This window comes from Pseudorca crassidens, chromosome 3 (assembly GCF_039906515.1).
Source record: "Pseudorca crassidens isolate mPseCra1 chromosome 3, mPseCra1.hap1, whole genome shotgun sequence".
Taxonomy (NCBI): Eukaryota; Metazoa; Chordata; class Mammalia; order Artiodactyla; family Delphinidae; genus Pseudorca; species Pseudorca crassidens.
The window spans coordinates 121983788-121998923 of NC_090298.1; the positions used below are offsets into that span (position 1 = coordinate 121983788).

Here is a 15136-nt window from a genome sequence, read left to right on the forward strand (position 1 = left end):
CTGGGCGGATGCTTTGGGCAGCTGGGCATAGATCAAGAGGGTTATTACTGTTGTCAAAGAATTGAGGGTTGTCATAACCGTCTCACAGGGCACCTATAGAAAGTCCCTGCATCCAAAAGTGTGGGCCTTGATCAGCACTGGACCTTGTGTTCTGTTTGTCTACACTTGACTTTCACTAACATTCCCCATTGCCTAAATTAGGACCTGAAAGCCTCCCTCCATTGGACACCACTGCTAACTCCCTAAAGCCCTGAGTTTTAGTCAACTCTTCATAATCCAACTCTGTATTCTCTATAGCTAAAAACTTTCTCATGCCACCCCACCCCATCTTGGGGTAACTTGTTGCTATGGTCTGAATACTTGTGATCCCCCCAAATTCATAATCCCCAAGGTGATGGTATTAGGAGGAGAAACTTTGAACATCAGGACAGAGCCTTCATGAATGGGATTGGTACCCTTATTAAAGAGTCCCCAGAGAGCCGACTTATCCCTTCTACCACGTGAGGAGACAATAATAAATCTGTGACCCAGAAGAGAGTCTCCATATGACCATGTTGGCATTCTGATATCAGACTTCCATCCTCCAGAACTGTAAGAAATGAATGTCTGTTATTTACAAGCTACTCAGTCTGTGCTATTTTGTTATGGCAGCCCAAACGGACTAAGACACTTGTCCAACTGCAAAGCAATTTTAAAAGAAGATCAAGGAACCTAGTTTTAGGAAGCTAAATCTATTCCTTGAGCATCACCTAAAGGACCCAGCAATTCTACAAAAATACAATGAAGGAGGAGCAATATTCTTTACACAGCCAAAAGGGCAACCTAATGCTTAACAATATGGTGTATGTTAAACAGAATTACAGTGTGTCAATATGATTAAAATACTACACAGCCTTTAGAGATCATGAAGGAATGTTCCTGGTATGATGAAAAGAAAATTACAACACTATAGATAGAATTCTATGCAGATTATTTTTAAAGTATGTTATATATATGTATACACATGTATATACATATGTATGTACATATATATATGTATGTATCTGTTTGTGTTTATATATCCTTCTGTGTAGGAAGACTAGAAGGATATCTATCACAAATGGTAATTTTTGAATAGCAGAATTAACAGTGATTTTCTTCTGCACGTTTTTCTGAAGTTGACAATTTTTCTGAAAATGAATATGATTTCCTTTGATATTCAGGAAAGAAAATGGATAAATATTAGTTAATAAAGAAGAAGACATTGTCATTGTGCTCCAAAGATAACTGGCATCCCTTTGATCAGGGTGGGGCAGGGCCAGGGGTCAGACACCTACACTGAGTCAGCCAAAGGAAAGTTTTCACTCATTTTTTTCTTCTGTGTCCTGAGCTGTCTGCAGAGCCTGAGGAAAGCTGTGGTCACACTGCCCAGCAAGAGAAGAATTAGTTAACAGATGTAAGGGATCATCAGGCATCTTCTGGGTTAGTGGGAAAACAAAGCTGCTAAAGGGAGCTCGTGTGAACTCCTGACCCCGCAACCAGAGGGCATCATGGAAGGATCCCAGGCAACTCCCCTGCCATTTTCTTCAGAATGCAGGAGATTAATTCCTTTAAAGACACAAAACCAAGGGCTTTGCGCTCTCACTCCACAAACAAATATAACATTCCTGAGGCTGAACTTGCTGCACACATTCCTATAAGCCAGACACTTGATTTTTATCTTGGATTAAGAACCAAGTGGCTCTCGTATTTGGTGTTTGTCACTTAACCTCCCAGGACTCCCCATTCTGATATCTGGGAGAGCATGATAATTATCCTGCCCTTGCTCCCAGGGAGGTTATTCAGCAAGCATCTTCTCAAGGACCCACCAAAAATAGCTGCAAAAGGTAGAACTCTCTGAGAGCTTGTCAACATCCTGAGCTCTGTAAGAAAGGACCTGATGCTTGACCTGATGGTGCTCTACTCACAGAATGACGATGGACAGCTTTGGGTCCAAGCATCCTTGAAGTTCTTGGTTGCAAGTAACAGAAATCCATTTTGAGTAACTTCAGATACATAGAATTTGTTGGAAAGTTATCAGAGTTCAAGAGAAAGGAAAGAGTGGCTGGGGTACTAGGCTTCAAAAGGAGCAGGGACTGTTATGTCTGGATGTCCAAGGAGGATAACAACTGCCCTGTTGCCAGAGCAGCTACAAGGTGAGATGGATTCCACTGCTGCTGCACCTCCAACACTCCCTCTTGTCCTTGGCTCATTCACTCAAGTTACAACAGTCCAGGGGCCAGAGCATAGGTGATGTGTCTGATGTTTTTCCGAAGGCAAGTGGGAGGACCTGCCTCCCTTAAAACTGCAGTGGAAAGTGGTTTCCTGGAATTACCCTGCCAACAGGCCCAGTCACAGTGGGGGAATGATAATCCCCTTTAACCTGAGTGTGTCTCATTCTCACAACCACAAAAAGCCAAACGAAGAGCCCAGGCCACCCCATCATCGGTTCAAATGAAGAAGGACATATTGTGATAAAAATCAGTGTTGTGTTAGAAGTTGGTTCACTGATTTCTCACCTCAACCAGCTTTTCTGGTTTTATTCTATCGCTGCCTATAAAACCCAGACTACTTGCAATAGCATCTCCAAAAGACTTTGCTCTACTCTGCTACTTGATTTTAAAAATGTCCCCTGGCCACAACGCAGTCTCTCTGTAGACTCTTTCACTATATAACAAAATCCATCCATTCTTTTAGGCCCATTTCAAAAGCCATCACCTCCATGATGTTTTCCAGCCATCCCTACCAGAGCGACTCTGTCTCCTGCAAACTCCTCTGAGACTCCATGTCTATAACCCACTGAAGGCCACGACTCACGTGTGGTTCAGTCTCAGAGTGGTGCTATATGACAAAGGAGAGCCTTTACGGGCCAAAAAATTCTTCTCTCATTCCCTAATTCTATGGAGCTCTCAAACATCAGACACCCTCGCATCATGAAGCACCTAATTTACCCCAGCTCTTTCTTACTTTATTTCCTGTTTTCCTCTTGCTCATCTATATTATGAAAACAAGACAAACTTTTCCAGCAAGTCTTTATTTTGTTCTTCCGTATACATTTTCTGATTCTGCATCTTTCTCTCCTTCCCTCCCTCCCTTCCATGTGTCTGTCTCTCTGTCTGTTTGTCTCTCTCTCTCACACACACACCTAGAAACCATCTGGCAGAGGCAGACACTCTCAAGGGGATGGAAGGAGGGAAATAAAGGTAGACATAACAGGAAGCTATATGAAAGCGGAGGTGTTATAACCACCACCTGGTTAATAAACTTTATCCTGCTATGTATCTATTACACATTTGGAAAATTACCTTGAAATAAAGTCATTTGTACACATGAATTTTCTTTCCAACTGAATTTCGAGATTTTCCAGGGCAAAGACCAAGTCTCAGTCATCTCTTTTGCTCTCATACAGAGCACACCTGATACTTAGCAGCCACTTAATATACATATAATGAATTAATCAGCACATGAATTAGTTAATTAACAGTAATCAGCAGGTCACCAGTAGGCATGGTTGTGCTGACAGTTACACAAGGAAGCAAATCAATGATTTTCTACCTTTTGAACCCTAGAAGTTTTATTTGTGCCATGTCTGTGTGGATATCATTAATGAGGACTTCAAATAAATGAGATCTATCTGAGAGACAGGCTCACTACTACGAGAAGCCCAAAACCCATTTTGATCTTTCACTGAAAGAAGGGCAGATAGGACTCACAGCGCACACACTCTTTTAAAATGAGCTTTAATTTAATTTCCTTGCCTCTGGCAGTAGCTCTTAGAAGCAGCAGAGTGAATGGCTGGGAGAGGATTCAAAAGAGGGTGGAGGCTGAGGGGTGGTCAAAGCTGGGAGGTCAGCGGCAGCAGGCCCCTCACCAGAATACACATCACAGAGCCCAACTCCCCCATCACCGCATGTTTGAAAGGTCTAATAAGACAGATAATAACTATTTCATTGGTGTGGTACTTTCTACTTCCCAAAGTCCATGACCCATTTAATCTTCCAAGCAATCGTGAGGCCCTCTTTCCTTTTCCTAAGCATCCCTACCCCATCCACCCAATTCCACAATTTAAAGCCACATTTAGTAAAAAGGTACACATTACAACACCATTGATGAAACAAGGAGAGAAAAAAATATTCAGGCCACATAAAAATATACATAAGATGGTATCAATGTTCAGACTTTTAAAAGAATAATTGTGGTAAGAATGAACTCAAAACTTATTAAGATCTATTAGATGCCTTTCATTTTCCATGCCTTTCATCCTGGCAGTTAAGGATCCACCTGCCAATGCAGGGGACAGGGGTTCGAGCCCTGGTCCAGGAAGATCCCATATGCCACGGAGCAACTAAGCCCATGTGCCATAACTACTGAGCCTGTGCTCCAGAGCCCGTGTGCTACAACTACTGAAGCCCGCGTGCCTAGAGACCATGCTCCGCAACAAGAGAAGCCACCGCATCGCAACGAAGAGTAGCCACAGCTCTCTGCCCACGCAGTAACGAAGACACAAAGAAAAAGAAGAAAGAGAGAGAGAGAGAAAGAGAGAGAGAAAGAAAGGAAGGAAGGAAAGAAAGGAAAGGAAAGGAAAGGAAAGGAAGGAAGGAAGAAAGAAAAGAAAGAAAGAAGAAAGAAAGAAAAGAAAGAAGGGAAGGGAGGAAGTGAGGAAGGGAGGAAGGGAGGAAGGGAGGAAGGGAGGAAGGGAGGAAGGGAGGAAGGGAGGAAGGGAGGAAGGAAGAAAGAAAAAAGAATTCAAACCCAGACAGGCTGACCCCAGAAGCAATGCTCTGAACTCCTGGACTGTATATGATGCCACCGCCACTTGGAGCAGTGAGGAACCAAGAAACCCTGAGCAATAGCATGTTACCACGGCAACAACACAGGATAAAGGACAGAGCCTGGCTGTGACCTTGGGCTGGGCCAACTTAACTTTACCAAACCTCACTTTTTCCATCTATAAAATGAGAACGATAAAACCGACATTCCACAGGTTGATGTGACGATTAAAGACTTAGTAACAGGCCCACAGTAAATGCTTCATAAACATACGCTAATTATCCACTTATTTCCAAACAAAGCACATCACGTTTCCTAGAAGAGTTTTATTTTTCAAGGTAAGGTGATACTGTCTCCCCTAAATATCTTCCGAGGCACAGATGACAATGGGCAGGACAGGGAAGGCAACTCGGAGTCACAAACACTTGGTTCATTTGTCTGGTTGGGACAATTGCTACAGGGAAACATGCAAACACAGGCTCAGTGTATCCTTTTTTGTTGTAACCAACCCTTCCTCCTATGTTCTCCTTTATTGTCCTCTAACCACCCTTTACAGATTCCATTTAGATTCTCCTTCAAAGAGGAACCACCTGTCTTCATATGTGCTTCACTCTACTCTTGTTGACTGTTGCCTTCATTTCCATATGGCTTATTTAACTATGTCATGACCTAGCAGGATCACTCTAACCTGGGCTACTGGGAGTGGTGTCCACTCGGCCAAGAACCACCAGATCTTCTCCAAACAGTTGAACCTCCAAATGTTCTTGTTCACCTCACATTTGGGATACAGGAACATAAACACTCTGCAGTCTCTTTGGCCCCACCTGGCCTCTGTCTTGTACCTAAGCAAGTACACCATATTCTCCCAAACCCACTAATTTGATATGTTCTCGTTCAATAACATAACATACAGAATGTTTCCAACACACATAGAGGCAAAAGGATACCTTTGCAAACACACTAGCTCTATACGTATAGTTCATCTTGTATGTCCTCTGATGCAGTAGATTTCTCTTCTGACCAACACTAGTCATCAAATAACCAAAGGAAAAAAGTAATAAACTGAATCTACTATCACCTAGTATAAGCCACCATGAATGCCAATGCCATCACTAGTCCATATGATGCTTTTGTGCAAATTAGCCAAAGGCACTTTCTCTGGACCTCACAACAGAACACACAATAGGGCAAGTTTGGGTTGGACTTCAACTCACTTTCCCACCCTCTGGATACACTCAGCAGTGCACATCCCAAATAACTGTACTGGCCCTGATCATCTTTTTTCTAGATTACCGTACTAATATCTGGTCTCCCTTCTTTTTTATTCTTGGCAACTTCTATCCTATTCTCAACATAGCACTTGAATTGATCTTTTCAAAATATACATCAGATCGTATGCCTCTCCTGCTTGAAATCCTCACCCTTGGAATAAAATTCAAAATTCTTGACATGCCAGACAAGACCTTACCAGATACGGTCGCTTGCTTCCTCATTCTTAATACTACCCACTTGTTCACACTGCTCCAGTCACAATGGTCTTCTTTCTGTTCGCTAAGCACTCCGAGTTTGTTCCCACTTCAGGGTTTTGGTTCCTTCTATTAGTCACCTAAGCTGCATGATAAAACACCCCCCAAGTCAGTGGCTGAACACAATAAACCTTGTATGTGTGGGTGCGCCTATGTGTCAGCTCTGCAGGTTAGCTGTGGCTTTGCAGGGACCAGCTCTGCTTCAGGCTGCAAGTTGGCTGAGGCTGGCTCTAAGGTATGAGTTGGGTTCAGACCTGCCCCAGGTATATCATATCCTTCTTCAACCACTGCTGCCCAGCCATGTTCTTTTCATTGCAAGTGGCAGGAATATGAGACCAAGCTGAACTGTGCAAATATGTTTAAAGACCTGAAGACCATTCCATCAGCTAAAATACATTATATGACTATGCCTAGCATCAGAGGGACAGGAAATCCACTCTACCCACAATAGGAGTGTACCCCAAAGTTACCTGGCAAATAGAATGGATGTATAATCCCATTATAGGGCAGTGAGGCATTTGGACCCATAATCCTATCTATGAGGTTGCTTCCAGCACCTAGAATGCTCTGTCCCTACATTTCCTCATGGCTAGCTCCTTCCACACCAGAGAGGTCCTCTCTGGCCACTGTATTCCAAAAGTACATGTACCACCATATACACGGGGATACATGGCCACAGCTCATGTTCTTCCAATGATTCTCTAATCCATTAACCATTTTTGTTTTGTTCATTGTATGTACAGATTTAAATTCATTTATTTATATCTCGGCTTACATATTTATCATATCTCCCTCCACTAAGAATTTAAGCAAGGATTTTCTCTGCCTTATTCACTGCTCTAACCACAACCTGGCATGGGGTAAGAGCTCAAGAAATTTTCGTTGAATAAATACAGTCTAGAAATCTGTATTCTTATTTCTCAGTTCAGTGTTAGTCCCTCGGCACATTTACAATTACTTGCTGTCATAAATGAATAAATGTGTGAATGTAGGGGTGGGAGATTCGGGGAGAATGATTACATACACAATGTAATACAGTTGAAAACAGGATTTCAAATCAAGCTCCAGTATCTTAAGACCGAAGACTCAGTGTTATTAGCTATGAAATGGGAATAAAAATTGTAGATTTTCTGCAAGGATTAAATTAGATGATGCATGAACAACACTTACTCTAAAGATGGGAGAGTGGCATGCCGTGATTTGAAAAGGGTAAGACATGGCGCAGACAGTGGAGGCCTTGTAGGACAACGTGAAAAGTGTGTTCATGGTTGACTCAGATGGGACACTTACTTCTGAACTTTTTCAACCAGATTTCCCCAATGCTTTCCCGAGCAAGAAGTGGATCAGCAGACCTCTGGTTCCTGTTGTCACGCAGGCCATTCAGCTTGGAGCTGGCTGGTGGCTGCATTCCCCCGTGGCCTGCCCTTGCTTCTCTGTGCTGAGGGACTCTCAATGGCCTTCTTTCGTTTTTTTTTTTACTGGTTTCCATTCTCCCCAGGCGTTGCTTCAGTTCTATGAAACAATCTCTAAATCAATCCTAAAGGATATGGTGACACTATATCAGATCCTAATGAAATTCCATCTTGAGACCATGGAGCTGGGTTCAATCTTTTAGTTTTTTAGAGGACTTTATGTTCATCATTTCAGAACAGTCTGCTTCCCATGAAGTAAGTAAGAAATCAATCAGACAGCCCTGTTTTGGTAAAAGGATAAATTAAGGCAAAGAGCAGGAACTCACCCCAGAATTAGTTTTTCTAGTTACAACAATACGTGGTTAATTCTCTTATTTTAGAACTGACCTTCAATTAGCATTGGCGTCCTGTACAGTCATTCCTCCCATTTTATAATGATTACCAAAATTTAGTAGTTTAATAATGCTTTTGCGGCAAGAGCATAAGAAAACAGTTACTCTTGCTTTACTGGTAGTGTGAGTCTACGATATTTCCCAAGAGTAATTTGGTATTTACATCCAAATTTAAAATGCACATTCACTTTGGCTGAGAAACTGTTTCTAGTACTCTAGGCTACTGTTACTCTTGCATGAATATGTGTGTATATAATATAATCTATATACATATATTAAAGAGTATACAGATAAAGATTATATAACTCTGTTTCTCAGCATTGTTTGAAATTGAAACAAACAAGCCTACTTAAACTTATATATGCTAAGAAACACGTTGGAAGGCTGCAGCAAAAAACTATTTGGAACAGTTAATGGAGATGAGTGAACCAAAGGCACGAGAATTAGAGAAGAACCGAGTGGAAAGGAGAAACTTTTCTTTTTCCATTCATGGGATGATGATTCAATTTTTACATGAGTAGGTTTTAATTTTATTTTGAAAATATGTAACTAATAAAATAAAGAGAAAGAAAATGCATCTGTCCCTACAGGACTGTATGGAGTAGATATTTAAAGGCACCCAACTTCTTCTTTTGTTCATGTTCCTGGTTCGTTGGCTCCCAATTCAGGGACAACATACACATTCTTCTTAAAACGAGATAATTGACTTCAGCATCTCAAGGATGCCAGCCAAGGGAGAAAACAAATCAGCACGGAGTCCCTGGCTTGGGGGGAGCTCAGCACGCAAGGTTTTAGAGCACCATCATCTGATGTCATACTGTGGGAAGGCATCAGCTTGTTCTTCAGTCCTTTTTGAAAGTGAGGTTTGTCTCTCCACACTGGAAGTAACGGTGCTTCGTTGGAATCCTTGCCTTACTGAGTCCAAATTCTTAGTTGCAATCCATAGAGAAGCTTAAATGAGGGTCAATCTGTCAAGGTCAAACACTAGAATTCAGTTATTTTTAAATTATTTTTTATTGGAGTACAGTTGATTTACAATGTTGTGTTGGTTTCTGCTGTACAGCAAAGTGAATCAGTTATGCATATACATATATCCACACTTTTTTAGATTTTATTCCCATATAGGTCATTACAGAATATTGAGTAGAGTTCCCTGTGCTATACAGTAGGTTCTTATTAGCTATCTATTTTCTATACAGTAATATGTATATGTCAATCCAGTTATTTTAAGAAGGAGGGTCCATGCAAGAGGTAAGAGATGGAGTGGGTGTCATCCATCATGCACTGGAAAAATTAAGTGCATGTCATAGGAAAATGGCTTTGAGTATCTGTGATAGGGTTGGCAGTCCCAACAACAACAATGGCTATTTGTTGAATATGTACTCTGAGGCAGGCTTTGTGCTAAGCATGCTGTACACACTTTCTCATTAAATCCTTGCAACAGATTTACCATGTTGATCTTACATATTAAATACTCATCCAACAGATTATAAGTGGCAGAGCCAGGAATAAAACTACATTGGCCTGATTTCTCAAGTCCATGCTCTCAACCACTCTCCGACAAGATGCTGTTATTTTTGCCCTGACATACTAAGTGGCTTTTTAGAGAGACAGGGTCACTCAGACTGCCCTGCACACTAGTGGAAAAGTTCACATGTCTCAACACCCATTATCTAGGCTTCCAGGGCCAGGGCTCATAGCCAGTCTGCCGTTCCCTTTTGCCATCTCTGCCGGAACTGTAATAACTACTTGTAAAGTGCACAGCCATTGCTGTATTGATTGCTTCCCAAGCTACTTTGTTTTGTCCTGACAGAAACCCAACCTTTTTCTTTGTCCTTCATCCCCCTTCACTTTATTCTTCAGAACAACAGAACACTATAAAGGAGATGCTATTTTCTTCCTTTTATTGTTGCAGAAATGGAGCATCTTGTCCAGTTACTTAACTAATTTCTTAACGTTTCGGAATCTCAAGTTTCTTCATTGATAAATAGGAGATAATAACATCCAACCCTTAGAGGGGTTGAGATCAGGTCTCTAAAGTTCAGGGCACAAAGCAGGCATGCAATAAACTGCATCTGCTTTCATTTCTAAGTAGTTATATCACACTGGAAAACCATCTATAACCTGCACGTCCCTGCACAAGGTATAGAACTGCTCCAAACATCACCTGTCCAATGGAAATATTATCATTGAGCTCACCCAGCTCTAATCCTATTTTGAGGATTAAATGGAATAAATACATAAAAACTATACCAATGACTGGCTCACACTCAAAACTGAATAAATAATAATCTCCTCTGGTAAGAATGCTGTTGACATGTGCCCATCTACGTAACTCCAAGAATTTGACGTGCGGTTATAAAAGTAACATCCTCCCTCTCATTGCCCCTCCCCCCAACATGCTTTCCCCAGATTCCTTGGGCAAATATTGAATATTATGTGGTAATTATTCCTCTCCCTTAGTGCCGCCTTTTAATAAGACAAGACAGCCCTACCACAGGCTTCAGCTTTTTTCTCATCCTCCAAGTCTCTGAGGGCTCTTCCCAGTGGCCTGCAGCAAGATGCCTGCATTTTGGCCAAATTCCTATTCAGAAATACAGCCCATGCGATTCTCAGCTCTGGCCATACGCTTGATCGCTTTCCAGCACAGCATTTGATGTGAAAGGGAAGAAGAAAGAATCCCTCTTACCCATGGCTAAAAATAATTTCAGAGGGCTGGAGGCAAAGCAGAGGTGATGCCAGCTATCTCCTAGAACAGTTGATAAAACGGCCGTCTCCGGCAAGCCAATTTCATGCATTTTCTTTTCTATCTTTTTGCTTCCCCTACTTACTCTTTTTTCTGGACATGCTGGGGAAACCTCATATAATGTACGAGGAAAACTCTGGGTATCCTGTCATCTAATCTTCAGCCTGGGGTTGTAGCTTCCTCTTTGCTAAGTCTTCTCATTGAGTCAGGACAGCTGATTAGAAGACCTGTTCTCGCCTGTTCAGCCTTCAGGTGCCCAGTTTTTGGAACTCAGCAGCCCCACGTGAAATATGCCAGATCTGTCAAAAGGCAAGATGGTTCACAGATGCCCGGAAGCAGGGCAAACAAGGCTGGCTGGGATATGCGACGCAAGATACAGGCAAACAATGCCACCAGGAGGCTGGAAACTCAAAGATGATTTCAGCCATGTAGTCCTTTGATTCCAAAGAGTGGTGGCTTCAGCCTCTAACTGCTCTCCTAAAACTCAGCTCAGTGGAAACTCTCCCTGGCAGCAAGCAAGCACATTGTGCCTGTCTTCTTGGGACCACAGGGAGCTACTTCCCATCTGCCATTTGTGATGTGATTATCTTTGTGAAATGCACATGCACAGGGCTAGCTGGGACCTAAAGAGGCCAAAGAGTTCAGATGCTCTAATTTAAAAATTACTACCACTGTGTGTTTATTGAGTGTCAAGTGTTACCTCTTTAAACCTCACACTATCGTATCGGCCCAGTCATTATGATGTTATGTTCATTTGACACACAGGAAGATCAAAAACTGGATTATGCTCTTAAACACCTTGTTCAGTGGGTCAGTTAGGAAAGTGTCTGTAAGGAATAGGAAACCCAACAGACCGTGGCTCACACAAGAGGGGAATTATGCTTCTTATATAACAGTGTGACAGAGATAGGCAGCTCTGGCCATTGGTCTAATGGTTCAAAACTGATCACATCTCTGTTGATTCTAGTATCCTTTCCATAAGCTGCAGGATGATTGCTTCAGCTCTGGGAATGAAGTCTGTATTCAAGGCAGCTGAAAGATGTCAAGAGACAATGGCAGCCCCTCTGTTATTTCTATTAGGAAAACAATATCTTCTCAGAACTTTCTGAAGTCTCCCCCCACCCCCAGGAGTGCCTCACTGGTCAGAAATAAGTCACATGGCCACTCCTAGCTGCCACAGAAGCTGGAAAATACATATTTAGCTTTTCCACCCTCCATCATGGGGGCAGGCAAGAGAGTGATGATGCTAATTTGGACTAGGGTGGCAGTGGTGGTGATCGTGGTGAGAAGCAGACAGCCTCAAGCCATATTTGGTGGTAAAAATGATCAGACAGAGCTTGTTGACTGATTGTATGTGGGAGATGGGGGAGAAGGAGCCAGGGATCAATCCTAGGTTTCTAATTCAGTATATACACTTAGACTGGGAGTCACAAAGAAAGAAAAGATTTTGGACATGGGAGGTCATGGGTGCACTTCTGGACATGTTAAGACGGAAGTGTCCTTGCAACATTTAAATGGAGATGTTAGTTAAATTCAGAAGAGGAAACTGTCTAGGCTAGATATATAAGAGATTTAAATTTAAGTTTGTATCAACCATTTCCATAAACTTGAGAATTCCTACCTTCCTTTATTGATAGCACTGCTCTCTTGAAATCTCCATGGCAGTGGTCATTGGGCAGGTGCATTTTGTCCCCCAGGAGATACTTGCCAATGTCTGGAGACATTTTTGGTGTCACAACTAGGAGGTGAGGGAGGGGTAGTGCTGCCGGCATTTAGGAGGTAGAGCCCAGGGATGCTAGTAAACATCTTACAATGCACCTCACAACCCCCAACAACAAAGCTTTATCCAGTCCAAATTGTCAGTCATGCTGAGAAACCCTGCTCTATAATAACCTCACTTCTGACCTTAATGCTCCCCTGGCCCACGCGCCCCCTAAGTGTTCCATTTTTCTACTTCCTTCATACCGCTGACATTACCACCATCTTTAAATTGCTTTCAAGAACCAGCTCTCCTAGCACAAAGACTCCTCTGGTGGTGATGCGTGGAGACAGGTACTGCCGTTGACTTAAGTTATGTTGAAAGCCTGGAAACGAGAGCCTGACGTGGTTCATAATTTACAATTCAGAGTCTCCTGGATATTAAGATCATAGAAAGATTTCTTATAAATGAATTCAATCATTACTCTTAAGACAGTGAATCTAAGAGGCATCTTAAACGTGTTGAAGGTAACCTTTAGGACAACGTAAAAAGAATTGCTACTTTAGACAAAATGTTTTACTCCAAGAAGTAGACTAGATATACTGAGTAACCTAAATTGCTGATTTCTAGTAACCTCAAATACTAAGCATGGATTTATAACAGGAAATCTGTGCTATTTGAAACACAGCCCTAAGTTTTTGAAGTTGATGTAAAGAATAGCCACATACCCCATAAACCATTACTTGGTTTCCGTCTAATGGTCACTGTCTTGCACTTTCTTGATCATCCACTTAAAAACGTTAACTTGCTTTTCCTATAAAGGCCATACAGTTGCTTGAGACACACTCTCAGGATAAACCGATTGAGTAGGAACTCTTTTCAGCTTGAGTCTAATCTAGCCTACATATAAGTCTTAAGAACTTATTAAAAAGCTCAGCTACATGTGTGAATTCATAGGCTCTGATCCAATGACGTGGAAAGTAGCAGACCGTTAAAATTAATTGAAAGTGCTGAACCATTTCAAGATTGATTTCTTTTGCATTACAAAAAATTAAATAAAATGGGAGGCGCTAGGTTATCCTCTGCCCTGAAGAATTAGTCTAAAATTACAATTGAAACATCTCAAATGAAATTGTTGTAAAACTTATTAAGATATATATTTTGCTTCAAAATCATGCTTATGCCTCTTGTAATTTTAAAACTGAGCTACTTTCATTTACAGGTAACTTGAATCTCAACAGTGAGTGAAGAGCAGAAGTTCCAACCAATTTGAGCACCTGGTGAGAACCTCGAGAGCATCTCATCCGTGTAAAGCTGTCATTTAAGTGAGATTTTTTTTTTCCTTTTAGGAATAGAAAATATGTGAAAAGGAAAAATGTTTTGCCAAAACCTAGGCTATATTATTGTACTGTATTTTGCATTCTTCTTTATTGCCGGCATACAGGACAGGAAAGTCAAGTGGCCATTTGCTGCACAGCCTACTCAGCAGAAAGATGGAACATTTAGAGGCCTTTCATCCCATGTGTCCAAATTGGTTTTTGAAAGCAGCCATTTCAGTGCCTTCTGAACTAATGGTAAAGGCAGGAAAAGAAGGAAATCATCTTTCTATAAAAAGCATCCACAACAAAGAAGTAAAATGAAAAGCTTGAACGCTTGCACTTCCCAGGTCCACCCTGGAGTACCCCTCAGGCCTCTCCTTGTACCTCCCTGCTCTTCCCAGACAAGTCGGGCTTCTTCAGGTCCCCAAACACACAGCGTTCCACGTCACCTTCTCACCTGCAGTTCCCATCACCGCATCCCCTTTCCCCTCTGCCCCCTTCACCCAACCAGTTGCTCTTCTTCCATTGCATTCCTTTCTCAGGAACCTTCCCTGACATCTCACAGCAAGTAAATTCTCAGTTATGACCTTCCTTAGCACTCTGAGCTTTCCATGATATGATGCGATTGTAATTAATTAATTAATGATAGAAATATGTTTTAATATCTTTCTCCCACTAAACCGCAAGAAGACAAGGATTGTCTGCTGTATATTATCATTTTATTCCTAGAAACTAGCACAATGCCCGAAACATAGTACTCCATCTATGTTGAATAAATGAATACAAATATAAACTTCCTGTGAATCATTACCATGCCCTCCCTTCGTTCATTTGTTTCTTTTCTGAGCACATTTACATTAAAAATGGTCCCATTTGGGCTTTCGTGGTGGCGCAGTGGTTGAGAGTCTGCCTACCGATGCAGGGGACACGGGTTCGTGCCCAGTCTGGGAAGATCCCACGTGCCGCGAAGCGGCTGGTCCCGTGAGCCATGGCCGCTGAGCCTGCGCATCCAGAGCCTGTGCTCCGCAACGCGAGAGGCCGCAACAGTGAGAGGCCCGCGTACCGCAAAAGAAAAGGTCCCATTTGAGAGTCAGGCAAAAGAGTCTCCCAGATATTTCCCACAGGGTATAATTAGCTAATGTGCATATAGATCCTAAGATGACAGGCAACAAATCTGAAGCCTTCGTGGGTAAAGACAGTGTTTAATTCACAGAAATTAAAGATGAAAAAAGTCAGTTAGTTAATCCCAGGCCG

At 42.0% G+C, this 15136-nt stretch overlaps 1 protein-coding gene across 4 annotated transcripts in view; it reads right to left on the reverse strand.

The window, feature by feature from the left end:
- Positions 1 to 15136, reverse strand: part of PRELID2 (PRELI domain containing 2) — a 705022-nt gene that overhangs the window by 380674 nt on the left and 309212 nt on the right. The window contains exon 9 of one of the 4 annotated variants that reach the window (XR_010942161.1): positions 8955 to 9086. The exons of the other annotated variants lie outside the window; for them this stretch is intronic. The gene's annotated coding sequence lies outside the window, so the exon portion shown is untranslated. Of the gene's footprint in view, positions 1 to 8954; positions 9087 to 15136 lie in introns of those variants that run through there. 4 annotated transcript variants of the gene reach the window in all.